Source organism: Toxotes jaculatrix, chromosome 5, assembly GCF_017976425.1.
Source record: "Toxotes jaculatrix isolate fToxJac2 chromosome 5, fToxJac2.pri, whole genome shotgun sequence".
NCBI classification, from domain to species: domain Eukaryota; kingdom Metazoa; phylum Chordata; class Actinopteri; family Toxotidae; genus Toxotes; species Toxotes jaculatrix.
In genome coordinates this window covers 18610456-18626193 of record NC_054398.1, presented here as the reverse complement: position 1 = coordinate 18626193, position 15738 = coordinate 18610456, and the positions used below count along the sequence as shown (strand labels likewise).

General features: G+C 39.2%; 1 protein-coding gene across 2 annotated transcripts in view; it reads left to right on the top strand.

Annotated features, from left to right (window-relative positions):
• The first annotated feature begins 10552 nt into the window (after positions 1 to 10552).
• LOC121182123 (tumor protein p53-inducible protein 11-like) overlaps positions 10553 to 15738 on the top strand; it is a 31270-nt gene continuing 26084 nt past the window's right edge. The window contains exons 1-2 of one of the 2 annotated variants that reach the window (XM_041038473.1): positions 10557 to 10659; positions 14189 to 14314. The gene's annotated coding sequence lies outside the window, so the exon portion shown is untranslated. Of the gene's footprint in view, positions 10660 to 14188; positions 14315 to 15738 lie in introns of both variants that reach the window. The other variant, XM_041038474.1, reaches the window with a different exon arrangement.

Genomic DNA, 15738 nt, shown 5'->3' with positions numbered 1-15738 from the left:
TGCAACCCTTATGTAACTTTCCCCACACAAATACATACATATACAGTACTCAGATCATGGAAGGACACTTTCTGTATTTAAAAGGATAGTTTGACATTTAGGAAGATACAATTATTTGCTTTGTTGCTGAGAACACTGATACCGTTCTCACGTCGCTTCATGTTTTGCATGCAGATGGAGGTGGTATTGATCTCCTCACCTAAAGTCTTTCCCCAGATGTCAAACAATTGCTTTAACAGAGGGCTAATTTCAAAAGATGTTACAGCAGGACAGGATCAGATCATCAAAGGCAGAAGTGATAATGATAATGGGTGAAAATGAAACTACTGGCTAATGTAAAAAGCGAATCAACAAACCAGCGCTTCCAGTAGAAAGGAATGACTAACAAACAGCACCCATTTCAGGCAGGTTATTTTCCATTTGGTTTAATAATGTTTCAGGGTGCCATAGGGAAAAAACATGCAAAGTTATGATCCATGTAGCAGGATCTGGGCAACAACCTGCTGTCTCATCGTGTAGATTACTTTATTGCTGGTGATAAATTAAATACTGTAAGTGAAATAATGAAGCAATTAAGACAACATTGACATCAATCTAATTTACGATGACTTAAGTTTTGATGGTGACTGTGGGAGATGTGTCATCACATTTGTCTTCCACCTACGCCATCAAAATGTCAACCAGGAGAGCTCCTGACCCCAAGCAGATGCTCTGGCACTGAACTACCCCGAGCAACGAAACGTTTGGCATTTCCACACACAGCAGCACTGTGACCGGGAGATCAAGCTACCAGGCATGAGATCATCAGTTCTGCCCAGTGCAATCAGGCCTTTTTGGTGCAAAAGTATTGCATCCTCAATGTAATCACCCAGCGCTTTCATTTCCCCCCACCTTCCTCCTGGGCCTACTTTGAACTGTCTGTAATGTTTTTCTATCACATATATTGACGGGGACTGTACGGTTTTCGAGGTAATTGGTATGTTGGATGGAAATATTTGGTATGAATTACGACGTTATTGCTGCTCTTGTGAACTTTTATAATCTCAATGCACATATTGCAGCCAGGGCATCTTGAGTCCAGGCATCTGAAAAACTATAAATCATTATTGTATGGGCTGTTTTCATTGTCTTTGTATTGAGCAGGCTGTTATTTGTGGTACATGTTATTTTTGTGTGACAAAAACCTTGAAATATGTTCTGTGCTGTTTTCTGATGAGTCTGTAAATCCCACAAATGTAGCATGCTCATTAAAATGAAATCTTTATCGCTCTCGCTATTTCTGTCCTTCTCACATGAACTTTCTTTTGGCCCATTATGAATTCCCACAGTTCACTCCCCCTATCTTCCTCTCACACTGTCATTTGTCTCCTCTGAGCCTTTGCTGACTGGAGTGACTTATTCGCATCTCAAATTCAGTCTCACAGCGAAATGTGAATAATGTCTGGGTCCCTGGGGCAGCTGACTGATCACACTATACTCTGAGCTCACGTCTATCCATCCCTGCCAGTCATTTATGTCTTTATTTAACTTGAGCATGACAGAAAATTACCTTGAATAAGGTCTGCAGAGGATAAGTAGACCCTGATTAATGCAACAACATCAAACTTTATACCAGTGATGTTCCCGCATTTCAGGCATTTTAGAGACAGACATTTCAACTTTGTTATATGATAAGTGTGTGGGTTGTGTTTGCCGCAATGGTCCATCAAAATATCCTGAGTATCTTAACAGTGCATTAGGTGGGACATTTTATGTAAAAATAATATACTTCATGTAGCACTTATCACACAAAACACTCATCTTAACAACCTAAATAGCAAAGACAAGAGTGTTCTGTCTTCCTGTGTAGGCGCTGTAAATGTGATGTATTCAAGGTACCTAAAAAAAATTCTGATGTCAGATTTGGATTCTGCTTTGCCCAAAAAAATAAAACAGAAATTCTGTCTTAAAACAGGAGCAAAAAATTATTTTGTCAAGAAAACCGTTCGACTCACCATTTGTCTTTTAGATACATTTCATTAGCAAAACAAGAGCTATGAGATGGATTACAGAGAAATGGGAAAGATTCCCATGTTAACAATGCTTGTGAGTGTTGATGCCATCAAGACAGTGGCGTGATTACAGAGTTGGTCATGTGAGGATAAACACACTGCAGACTGACAATGTAACACCATATCTATCAAATTTTGGTTTAACTGCACTGAACAACAGTTTGTAGCTGATGTGAGGCGTCAACATTTGTTTGGTTTTCAAACACTTCTGTATTATTAAGTTCTATGTTGGATATATTGGAGCTTTCCCGGTTGTAATTACGACTTGGAAGATGGAGTGTACTTACAATAACTCTGATATGACATTAACATAGCGTGAGAGTCTACAGCCATGCTCTGTGAAGCTATACTCAACTAAATGCTAATGTCAATATGCTAACATGCTGATATTTAGCAGGTATAATGTTCACTGTGGTCACCACCTCAGTGTTGTGTTCTAGCGTGCTAAGATTTGCTACACACAGAAGCCTGTCCTTAGTTTTTATTATTTAGGCAATAATCAAATATTAGACACATTTAAATTATGACCTGATGATGGAACTATAGGAATTGTCAGAGGATCACCAAAGTCACTGAGTTGTCCTCTGGGGACCATGAATGTCTTTGATTTTCAGATATTTCAGCCTGGCGGACAGCAAAGTGATGGGCTGACAGACCTTTATTGCCACCCTTTGCATCATGCTGCTTGCAAGGCTTTAGATGATAAAGTTAGGCTCACCCTATCATCTTTACAGTACATTTAAGTCCAAAAAAGGGTAATATTGGTAAACATGAGTAGGCAGCATGCAATTTACTCCATTTTCGACAGCTGGGTCTCGCTGCCAGTTTCCCAGTGTAGTTTTAAGTTTAGACAGTCACAGAAAAAGTATTTGAAAATTACTTTAGCATTCTTTTCTGTGAATTATCTAAACTGTGAAGTTTACACAAGTCCAGAATTATTTCCAAATACGGTTTGAGCCAGTGACATTAAAGACAGCATTTGCCTGAAACAACTGAGATAACATTTCCAAGGAGTTGATTACACTGACTTTGCCTTTAGCTTTCACAGTGCACTAAAGGAGAACATGTCCTGATCCATAGATAAAGGACTGGAGGGCTCAGAGTGAAGTGTAAGAGAAGTCGGCTGTCCTTCTGTATCCCCAGAGAGCTGTCATATTTTCACCAGAGCGGAGACTTTAGGAGTGTCAGCCAGGGTCTCGTTTCACCTCCTGTTGAAGAGCAAAGAAAGATGCAGTACTCTCAGTTCTCTCTCTTCTCATCAATGCAACGACCGACCTGTCAGCAGGATATGGGACAAATCAATATGTGCCTTTACATGAGAACGTCTTTGATGGCCTGAGGTTGTCTAAGCCACTCTCAGCTGGATATCAAGGCACTGGATGGGCCTGATGCAGACTTAAATAGTTTTCTGCTCTGACTCCTCTGAAAATATCCACATTTTGAGTTGAGCACAAACTTTTACTCAATTCATTTATTGATTTTTTCCTAGGTCAGAGTCAAAACACTGCTATTCAGGCCCATCACCATCATTATGTTACAGTGAATGAGTTAAATTGTGCCCATTTAGCTGTGATGCAAGTAAAAGTCCTTCTTTCATTTATTTCTCATGCTCAGGCTGGTTGCTGAGTTGTGAACCCTGACAAAGACAACCCTGTTCACCCACTCACAGTCTCAGCTTTAATCTCTCAGTTTGCTAGAGATTGGGCCCATGCAGGAACTTTAAATCCTCCCCCCTTATTATTGGCAGTGAGTTGGACTCTTCTCTAATCTATTTTTCACATTCTGCTGCACACATGCATCTCCCTGTGGGCTACAGCTCAAGCTGTTTCTCAATGGATGAGTCATATTATATAACTTTACCCTGTCTCAAAGGTATTCTCTCAGATTTCTAGGAGTGGAATACATGGTAAATATCACAATATAAGATAAGATAAGATAAACCTTTAATAGTCCCACAATGGGGAAACTGCACTGTTACAGCAGCAAAGAAGACACTCAGAATTTACAGATAGTACAAATACAAATAGGAATATAGACTCCAAGAAAGAGGACACAGTAATAGTATAGTATACAGAATAATAACAATAACAATAACAATAACAATAACAATAACAATAATAATAATAATAATAATAATAATAATAATAATAATAATAATAATAATAAATACTATATACTGATAGTTTATCCTTTATGCATATAATAGCTGGTTGATATTGAAATGATGCATTCGTGTTATATGTGTGTGTGCTGACAAGACTGAGAATCTGCACCCATGCGTAGAGCTGTACTTAGACACAGTGGTAACTATGACGACGTTAACATGTTGATGTTTTGCAGGTGCAATGTTTACCATGTTCACCATCTTGGTTTAGCATTTTAGCATGCTAACATTTGGTCACTGGCTCTAAATGATGCGACTTTAAAAGGTTTTGCAAGTAAATAATGAAAAAAAAAAATTAACATAACAGTGGCACTAGATAAAATGTTAAGGGTTCACCAAAGTGAGCTTACTGCAATTTATCATGAGGACATTCATGTTAATAGTGTAGGCTTTTAAAATTTGGCCCCTTCTCTTGGGAGATATTGCACATTGTAGAACTGCTTTGTAGTGACACTACTATCAGTTTAAGAGAAATATTAAGGCCATGACACATCAAGAGTTACCGTTATTCTCAGACCTACAATATAAAATTCTTGGCCACTGGTCACAGCAGGTCATGTTGTGGGCAAATGTAGTTGTCTAAAAAGTCAGGATATTTCCTGCAACTATACATGACAAACATCTCATTAAAACTCCAAGCCTGTGTTGTACCAGCAAAACAAAAGTGTCCTTATAAAATATTTAAAGACTGTTCAGTTTTTGTGAATGCTGCAGTGTTCTCTTTTGTGTATCCACGGTGCTTATGGATGGAGGGGAGAAGCTGGCCCATGTCGCCTATGAAATTATTCATAGCTGATGTATGTCCTTAATGATGAAATATCTTGTAAATAGCGTGTGCAGCCTTGTGCAGGAAGTCATATATTCATCTCAGAGGCTCAAGCGTGTGTTGATCCTGAGGGAAAAGCTGTCAGGGCTGGATTTGTGCCATCTGTGGTATAAACCAAGCAGATGTGAGTGATGTTTTGTGTTGAGTTTTGTTTTGATCAATTACACTTGCATTTGTTGGTTTAAGAGGTTCAAACGCTGTTGGTGTTTTCCGAGTGTACAGTCTTGCTTTTCATCCAGTCAGCTGATGGCACAGTCAACACCTCTTTTCATTTCAAACCAGAATTAATTAGAATTAATCTGTTTTTAATGAAGTTATTAGCATTTCTTCTCGCTGAGACCTGTTGTCACCTTATATGAAAGCTTCCATTTCTGTATATGTTTTTTACTTCTCCTATAACATGCTTGAGACATCATTCAGCTTGTGAAACATTTATGTATCTTTATGTAAAATCTGATTTGGCTCCTTTTGAGTCAACTACTCAGCCCCAGTTGTCAAAGCTGGGAGATAAAATAGCCTCAAATCTGAATTAAGCCTGTGTTTGGGTTAATAATTTTCTCCTGCTTGGAACAAATAAGAGCCAGGTTCTGAAAATAGCTCTTGGCTGTGGCAAAGAGGAAATTTAATTATACTTGAAAGAAGGAACACCATTGTTTCCATAAGAAGAACAGCTTAGGTGCTAAATATTTAGTTGAATCCTACGTAGCAGCACAATATGCCAAAGCCTCCGAGAGGTCCTTCATATCAAAAGACTATTTCCATCTGCTTAATCTTTGTGAATATATCCAATTATACCCTACAGTAATACAGTGTTGTAGGATGCAGATTTCCAAAGTGCATTTCTAACAGACAACACCTCGATTGCGTACCACAAAGATGTTGCTCTTCTCCTTTTTTCTTGTCTAGTATCACTCACTTTTTGTGGAAGTTATGCAGTGGAACGGTAATTAAGTTTGTGTTGTGATTATTATTGGATTAGCGGGTTCTCTAATTCTCTGCAGGATAGGATAGAGAAAATAATGATTAATCTCAAAGTAAAGGATGAGCCAAGGAAATGATTAACTGGCTGTGCAGTTGTGTCTGGTGGAGGCCAGGTCAATAAGCCTGCATGCAGACAGAGTGGAGGGGAGAGAGGGACTGGAGCTCCAGTCTTCATTTAACTAATACTTGACCTTTGCCTCATTCGTTTTGAGCAACTGTTGGGCTGAAGCTGAGCCCCATGGGAGATTCTGATAAATTAACAGCCAAACCAGAGGCACAGCTGACTGCTGCTCGCCATGGACCCACCACCCCGTGCCACCTACATATGGTACATATGGTTTTGACAATAAAGCTGACTTTGACTTTGACTTTGACCTCTCCAACCCCCATCTTTATGTTTGCATGTGACAGAAGGAGCAGCCTTCATAACAGTTGTACTCTTGATACAATTACCTTTATGGACAACAGCTATGTTGGGCAATGTTTCCTTTGGAAAATAGAGAGGTTTATCCACTGGGGTCAATATCCTCCTCTTGAATTGCTCAGAAGTCCAGAAATCACCCCTCATCTTCGTGTTTCACAGTGTCTGCTTCAACATATCCTTTCACCTGGCAGTGCTGGCTGTGGACAGTATTGGCTGATTCTTGCTCTTTTCCAGGAAGTCGCCATCCTCGTCAATTTCCCACAGTCTTCCTGTTGTGATGACTGGTTTCAGTTTTCTCAGCCCGCTGGCACCAAGCCTAAATAATCCATTCCTTTAAATGAAACAAATATCACAATCTTGGTCTTAAATAGCATATCCTGCGGTCCTGAGGCAAGGGAGGATTAAGAGGATAAGATTTTTTGGACTCTTAATAATTTTTTAAGGCCGCATGAATACCATGTGCAAGAGGTATCTCATGCATTAAAAACATCCAGGAATCCTGGGATGTTAAGTAAGATGAGGCACAGAAAAGGGAATTTAAGACTAAAGCCTGTAAGACTGTTTAAAGTGATTAGCTGAGGTAGGCTGTCTGTAATTGAGCTGATAATATGACCTTGAGAAGGTCCACTGAGGTGTTTAATATATGGAGCTGATGATCTGAGACTACTCTTAATCCATGCTGTGTTCTGTGTTTACTTTGCTGTCAAGGATTTGAATTATTTTGGAAAAGTTTAACAAGACAAAAATCATTTGGATCCCATGATCTGCCTTGGTGAAATTGAGAGACTTTGACCTGGAACCCTGATTTTCTTACAAGAATTTTTTATTTTTTTTTTACAGGTTCACTGGCATAAAGAGATTTCTGCTTCCTCCCACTGCTTTTTGTTTTACCTGCAACAAAACATGAATAAGTGCAAGTCAGTAAAAATGTGTTGTGAATCCGAGGCAATATTCAGATTATAAATTATAGCAGAAACTTGTAAAATAGAGTATTACTGCACTTTCCTATTGCCTTTTTGATTTGACATCTTAACAAATCAATGACTATGACCAGCATGATGGGTTTTACTGTAACATCTTCTTCTCCCCATGTGCAATCATCAAACTCCTTGTTCCAGGCAATCTCATTTGAGAAAGACTGTACAAGAGGCAAGAAATTGAGTTTTGTGATACTAAAACCTGATTGGTCGCTGCAGGTTGGGGGTGGAAGAAGAGTGTTGTTTGTTTGACAGGCACACATTCCTCCCACATACTGGCCCCTTTCTTAGAGCCCATATTCTCTCCTTCATTGCTCACATCGCATACAGCACACGTACACGTTCCTCGCTTGTCTGCAGGCTAAAAATGGTATGTGTTGAAAATTGTTACAATAAACGGAAGGAAAGTGAAAAGATTCCTGTCTCAGCCCCCTTCATCCAAAACATGTCTTCTCCCTCCTCATGTGCTCACACATCTTTGCACTTTTCACAGCAGCCTAACCAACCTCCTGCCCTTCCTATCTCTTACAAAGAACCCCTGCCTGCTGTTCACCTGTAACATCCACCTATTGCCATCATCTGTCCCTCTGAAATGTCACCGTTTCCCTTGAATGTCCAATATACTGATCAACCCCTGAAGGGTGGATGTCATGCAGGTGGGTGAAAATGCCACAGAAATGTGATTTCAGACTGTTCGCCAATATCCTGTGATAGGTTATTTCCACCACTGAGATTAATTAACCAGAAAACCCATTTGCTGTGTAAAAACAGATGCTTAAAGATAAAAAAAAAATTTAACTATTACTGGAAGTGGACCTCTGTGGTAATGTTTGACTTTGGCTTCTTGGAATTATTACAGCCACATGACACCTGTTCACTGGTCACCCCGTTGAGTCTGTTTAGTGTCAGGGAATCACTTCTTTCAGAAATCCTTTCCCTGGGAATTTTTAATTACATTGGTGTAATTTACTGCTCAGAGATTTTTTTTGCTAGACTGTTCACATTACAGTTTTCAGTGTGGCCAATATCTAAATTACAGTCAGAACAAGTCCTGTTTTTTCTTTAAAAAAAAAAACAAAGAACAAAAGAACAACAGCACCAAAGACTCAAATAAACATGTTAAATACTGAGTATCATATCATTGATGCTCTGCTGGCTGACAGCTGGGTTTATTGGGTAAAATGTTGTTTATCTCAATAAAAAGTTTACATTTTATTCCTGTGTTTAATTTACTGTAAAAATTGTTTTAAGGCTGTTAATTTCCAATAGTGTTGCAGCTACATTTTCCAGCCTTCCTTTTTTAAGGCTTTCATACATGCACTGGCTATTTTTTCCTGCACTGCAGTGACAATCCTAATAGTTATATAATACCTCAGTGTCCCTTCACTGAGCCCCTTCACCGCAATTTTACTCAGTCTTCACTCAAAACTGAGCATAGAGTCATATGAATTGTTTTATTGGTGTTGTCACAGAAGTGTGTGCATGTTTCCTTTTAGCTGTTCTCTTCGGTTTTTGCTGCTCCATCCTGCTGCCAACCCCTGTGCACCGTTCCCCTCCCACACCTTCCATTCTGCTCCTGCCATCAAATCCTCAGAGGTCCGTCTTCCAACACTAATTCAGCACCTCTCCTCAAAGTTGAGGAGCTTGTTTTATTAGCACCTGCATGAATACCCTTGATGCTGTTACAAAGGCAATTAAAGACAAATAACCCTGCCTTTTTCCTCTCTGAAGACAAAATGTGGAAATAGAAGGCTGTTAAACTGTAGCTGTTCTGCAATATCAAGGCAGACTTTATATTGAGATACCAGACAGATTCAAAGGAAGCAGGAGTGGCAAATTCTACAAAAGATTTATTTCTTCTCTGCAAAGATGTTTTGAAGATGCTTCATTGGAACTGTATAGATGAATACTAAGAATGAGTATGTAACAAATCTATATATATTTATAAACGGGTATGCAAAATTGTCTGTAAATACATACTGGTATGTACAGGATGTTTTGCACCTCAGTGCCACTGTATATTTTTGGCAAGGAGTAACATATTCAAGGCACTACCTCTGAGAAGTAAAATTAGAAGCAAATGAGAAACAAATTACTCATTCGCTGATGTCTGCAGTGAATCTTCCAGTTTTTCTCACTCATTTTTACTCAATAGTTGAATAAAAATCCTGATTCTCAAACACTCAAATAGTTAAATCTACAATTAATGCCATGTTCATCATGTTCATTGTGTAAATCTTCACAAAAATATTTGATGTTAACTGTCATGCTGGTATTGTCATAAAAGCACTGATAGTGAATGAATCTTTCAATTTATTTTGTAATGTGTTCATCCATCAAGGTTTAATGCAGTCTACTATATTTTGTCTGTTTGAGTTTGCAGTTGCAACTCATCAGGTGATGCTGTGTTAGAGTACAGAAACAACACAGACAGGAAGATGTGTTTGGTCAGAGGAAGACACAAATAGAGGACAGAACGTGTTGTCTAAGAAGGTAGCTTACTTCAGTGGTCCCAAACCAAGGGATCAAGCCCCTTCCAAAAGGTCACACAATAAATAAATAAACAAGAAGCAAAAAAAAACAAAAAAACAAAACAAAAAAAACTCTGATGCGCTAATTTGTCTTCATCTGTTTTTCATTGTTTCTCTAATCTTGTGCAATTTGTACCTCTGTGGGCCTCAACCAGTTATTGAAGTGAGACCATCTCAGAAGTGTAGAGAGGAAATCGTTCGTGGAGGAACTGTTCACAAGTCATAGACATGTGAAACCTGTCAAGGGGCCCCAGATGGACTCCAGCAGTAAAAACAGTGAAAAATTTTTTTTTTACTAAACTAGCATTAGTTATTTCAGTGGTGGAAAGTAACTAAGTACATTTACACATGTACTGAAGCACTCTACCTGAGAACATTTTAAGGTACTTGTACTTTACTTGAGTATGTCCATGATAGATAGATAGATAGATAGATAGATAGATGTTATTTATTTATTAAGTACTTTAGAGCGCGTTAACCGTGTGGTGCTTGTTTTCGTTTTACGGTAGAGAAAATCAGATGTGCGCCTTGGTGTAAGCGCGGGTTATTACGGTAATCTGCTGCTCTCGGATTGTTAGCTGCTCCGGTTTGTGAAAGCACGGAGCGCTGCGATGAACCTCCTCACTATCCAGTCTGCTCAGTCACCGAAATAACGGCTAACGCTTCACTGTGAGGCAAACTCTGGACACCACTCCGCTCCTTACTGTGAGTTACACATCTTATATCTTTACTGTTGTTTTCCCACGAACTGCAGTTTTACTTTAAGGTGCTTCAAGATGTTTTTTAGCGTCTGTTCTCGTCTTGGAGAGTTAACAGTAACTGCTAGCTAAAAACATAAGTCATTTCGCGCTGCTTGATTTTAAGAGCTCATCGACCGTTTCTGTGAAGTATATCTAATTTAAGCTTTTATTTGAGTTGTTTTGTTGTAGCAGTAGTTTGTGTTCATTGGGCAACCTTACACACTCTGGGGAAGAAGTTGAGCGAGCGTGGTGGACAGCTCTGTCAAATGAACCGTTGAAAAAACAAAAACTAGATAAATTTCCTTCGTAACATCTGTATGTAAGAAAAAAAAACCCGCCTCGTTAGAGATTGAACCCCTTCATTTCTTTACCTGTTGTTTAGCTCCATAACCGTATTAACGACTGAGCTGCTACACCCCACCCAGCAACCTTAACTGTGGAGTTATTTAGCAGCCAAAGGTTAACATTGGCGAGTAACTAATTATTTTGGTTACCCAGTTAAAAGCTCTCTAATTAAAAAAAAAAAAAAAAAAAAAAGTCCTATCATTATTCAACATGAAAGAGGTCTTTCATACTCTCTTCCGGTTGGGTTTGGCCCACCGAAAACATCCCACATTTTTAAAATCTCATTGATAAATTGTAGCTTAAAAAATTACATAGATTATCGTGTTGAGTAAATGTTGCTTTGTAAATGAAAGTGGATTAACCGGTGTGTTAGGGCAGTGAGAGCCAAAACAAAAGGAGTAGGAAAAACATACACAGTGATGTGCTGTAATGTTAATGTAAAAATTAAATAAGTTTGCTTACATTTATTACCTTTCCCTTGAAATTTTTAAGAAACATTAGGTGCAATAATCAAAAGGCGGTGAGGTGTCCTGGAATAGCTGCAGGTCATTTTCAGGAAACATCGATCACTCACACTGTGAGAAGCAGCTTAACACAGTCTGGGTTAGTGTTCAGTGTGTTCAGACTTGTCCCAAGTACAGTTCAGCAATGCAGCAGCACTCTCAGCATGAACAATCATTTTGTTGGTGTTGTGCAGGGAGATATGGCTTAGTGTTAAGCAGTGTGCGGGGAAGCCCTCAGTCCTGTTTCCCATGAGGGTTGTTAATCGTATGACTTAAATGTAAGCTTAACTTGTTCTTCAACCTCCAGCTGTTGAATTTTTTGACGGCCTTAGGTGGAAGAAGTCACAAAGAACACTTGTATTTTTCCCTCAAAATGACACCACTACTTATTGTGCATGAACATGCCCATGTTTGTAATGGTACAAGCATTGCAACACACAACAAAACCTAACCCAAGGTGCTGGCTTGAGTCAAACAGATGGCAGTGGCATGAGGGAAATGACATGGTGGCTAATGCATTCCTAATATTTCACAATGAAAGAAATATGACATCCTATGGGGAGACAAATGAAGGATTTTACCCCTCAGCACGAAGCCTTGTAAAGTCCTTATTTGGTTTGCTTTTCTCATGACTCCAGCTTTATTCCCATGGCAGCAGTAGCACAGTTGTTCTCTAATCACCTTGTGATCAGGAATCAGCATATCATCCAGGCTCTGTAGTTAGATGGGGGTTTCTCTGTTCTTCAAAAAATTCAGCTTGGTGGAAAATGAATAAAATTGATGTGGAGTGTGCTGCAGTGGATGTCTGTTGAAGATACTGTGGCTGGGCTGATGTGGCCATCAGCAATTTTTCTGGCTGAGGTAGGTGTTCAGCAGCATCTCTGTCCTTTTATTCTATGTAAGCATTATCAAAGCATTAGATATTTTCACTGTTAACATAGTAGCACTCAGCTGTCTGAATGCAGAAGTGGCTCTGGAAAATGGGTCAGGTCTGGCCCGATGATGACCTTTCAGACTGTTTTCCTTTTCCATGAACGCCTGTGACTGCAGGATATTGTCACCTCAGCTAGCCCTCAAAGACTCTTTCAGCTTTTGTTGCAATCTCTCCTGACTAATGGCTCTCATGCAGAACAACAGCAAGGCTCTCTGTGTCACATGGTAATGGTACACATTGTCATACAACTGTGCTTAATACCTGTCTGAACAATGGAAATATTACAGTACGTTATGACCTTCCCATTTAAAGCAGTCACATTCACTGGTGGGTGGGAGTAGTACTATTTTTACTATGAAACCAAGTGAAAAATAAGAATACTTTCTCTTGGCAACTTTTGAATGAGTCCCGATGCACTCCACCAGACTGGATAGCGTTAAGCTGGTCTCTGTGGAGCTGGGCTGTGAGGCACAAATGATCCTTGGAGAGTTAAGCAGTAGCATATGTAGATAGTTCTGTGTCTCTGTGTAGTTTTTGTAAAGAGGCACAGAGGCAGGCGGTAGCGCTGAGTACAGCCCTGGGCAGTCCCACAGGTCCTTCACACACTCTTGGCATGCAGCATGCTGGGTAGCCAAAGCAGATGGTGACCCCTTTTTTTGTTTTAACCCCTCAGTGGTTAATTAACACTTCTGTTCACAACGCAGTCCACCAATGACACAACAAACTGTAAGCATCGTAATTCTATCGGTTATTTATAGTTTAGCTGTATAAATGTACATTTGCAGGCCATTGTATGTGTGATGGTAGTATTTATGCTGCCTGAGGCATTTGTCCCTGACAGATCAGACATAGTAGCACAAATAGTGGCTGTTTAGGATCTTTGCCTCAAGATGTTCTTTTTCATTAATATTTTTTTTATCAATAGGAGAATGGATAGATTGTTTTTTTTCTGTCTTTTGTTTTTTTTTTTTTTAACAGGTATAGCACTCAATGTGGGTCTCTTCTTCTAGTGTTGTTTTGGTGATTGTTGCTTTAGATTTATTCTTAACATTACAACAAATATGATTTACCTAAGCAAAATGATGGTAAGCTATATTTAGTTTCATCTTTCTGTACTGACTTCTGGTTTGTCTCCAGGGACTACTGCGCACTAGCAATATTGTTCTGCCACTGAGGATGGCTTTCTTCCTGGCATCTTCGCTTTTAATTTCCTACTGTCTGGTGTGACAGTGGGTTAGCCATAGGCTTTAATAATGACCCTGCAGCAGATGTTTGCTTATTTCCAGTGGACAAGATTAGAAAAGCTAAGACCATATGCTGCTTTTCAGACTTTGTTGTTTTATGGCAGTGAAAGGCTGCTCAACTCATTGATTATATCTGGGGAAGACAGAAAAGCAATTCCATTGTTGAGTTGTGGCAGAACACTGTGGACAATTTCTGTGTATATTTGGCAAGTCATTTCCCTCAGGCAGTTCCAGCTGCCAGCATAAACTTGGCAAAATCTCATTTTGGATTCATTATCTTTGATTACCCCTTTACTTCATATTGTAATGTTGTACAACATGTGGTACTGCCTTTAGTTGAACTTGCTTTCATCCTCTTTTGTTTTCTCAAAAAAATCTTTGGCTTTTATGAGGCTACTCTTAATTTGGTCAAGACATTCCAGCTGTAAGTTGGAGTTTTTCCATTGTAATACATGGTATAATTTTCAGTTGACAGGTTAACTTTGGGGCACGACGCAGGACATTTGGAAAAACGTGCGAGTAGTGGCAGCAGGAGCATCATTTCCTTTATTTGAGGTCAGGAACTCAGTGTGAACTCCACTTAACCCAAAATCAGTGAGTAAAAGTTTCATTTTTCTTTCACTTCACTGATGTATAATTATTTAGTAATTGGTATGTCTGTGGTAAAAGCCCTGCAGTCACCCGAAATGAGGAATATACCAGGCTGTGCTGGTCAACTGTTCAGTGAGCTATGCTGTGGAGTCTGGTTGTTTGGAGTCTGTATGTATTCATTCTCACAGTAGAGCATTGTGATTACTTTGGCTGCCTCTGTCAGTGCATGCATGGAACTTTTTTTTTTTTTTTCTTTTAATGGTTTCACATTTCCCCATTGCCATTTGGACAAAGTCACCTTTCATTTCTCCTCAGAATCACTCACACATCACATCTAACATTTTCAACACTAGCATTACATATCTGCTTAGCTGACCCCTTGGTAACCTTTTACTGGGAGGACTCAGTTCATGCAAAATAATGGAAGAAATGGAAATGTCTCGGCTGCTAAATGTTAAATATTAAGGCAGCTTTATCGGTTCAACCTGCCACCTCAGAGCCACCCCTATGTGGGTCGTTCTGTCTCTTTCATTTACTCACTGATTACATTAATTGTTGGAGCTCAGCAGCAGCTCATCACTGAACATTTGGATCCCACTGACCTGACAACTGGTGCATGTTTAGTGCATTATGGATCACTTAACATCCCAGTGCATCTAGAGGTAGCGAAATAGAAAACAAGGCACACCATCAAAGTAGTCAGTATCATTGTATCATTGTTGCAGTATCACAGATAAAAACTTAACCTCTGTGTTGGTGCTAATAACTTTTAACTGATTATCAAAATTGTCTCCAATTCCAAATTTGCTTAGTGACTAATCAGTTAATCAGCCATCTTAGCTCCAAATTAACAATGATATTGCTTATTTTAAAACAAATAAAACAGAAAGTTTGCAAGAATTGTCAAATATGGTTGAATGAAGGCCAACACTTTCTCCATCTGTGTTTGTCAGCAGATTAGATGAAGGTCCCTGGTCCAACTTGGCCAATGTGGTTTTTAAATGACTTTTCCTGTTGGGATTGTTTAGATAAGGATGGAAATCTCATGACGCAGTTCTGTGACGCAGATCCCAAATAGTTTTTGTCTGAGTTTTGTATGTTTGGCATAATCACACACTCAGACCCTTCCAGTCCAAAATGGAGTAGTACCAATATAACTGGCCAGACTGATCACCAGAACTCTCTCTAAGCCAGTGTTGCCCATTCCAGTACCATGGAAGAGTATGCAGGGTTCCAGCTTGTATATTTTTTGTTTGTATGACAACCAGCCTGCATAAAATTTAACGTCGTCAATTTTAATTAAGAAGCCACAAATCCTTAATTTGCCTTAAAAGTCATTACAGCAAACAACACCCTCTGTCTTTGTCCAGTCTGTGTATCATTCACAGGAAATTGTTTTAAATACACAGTATTTTAAAAGCTTTAGA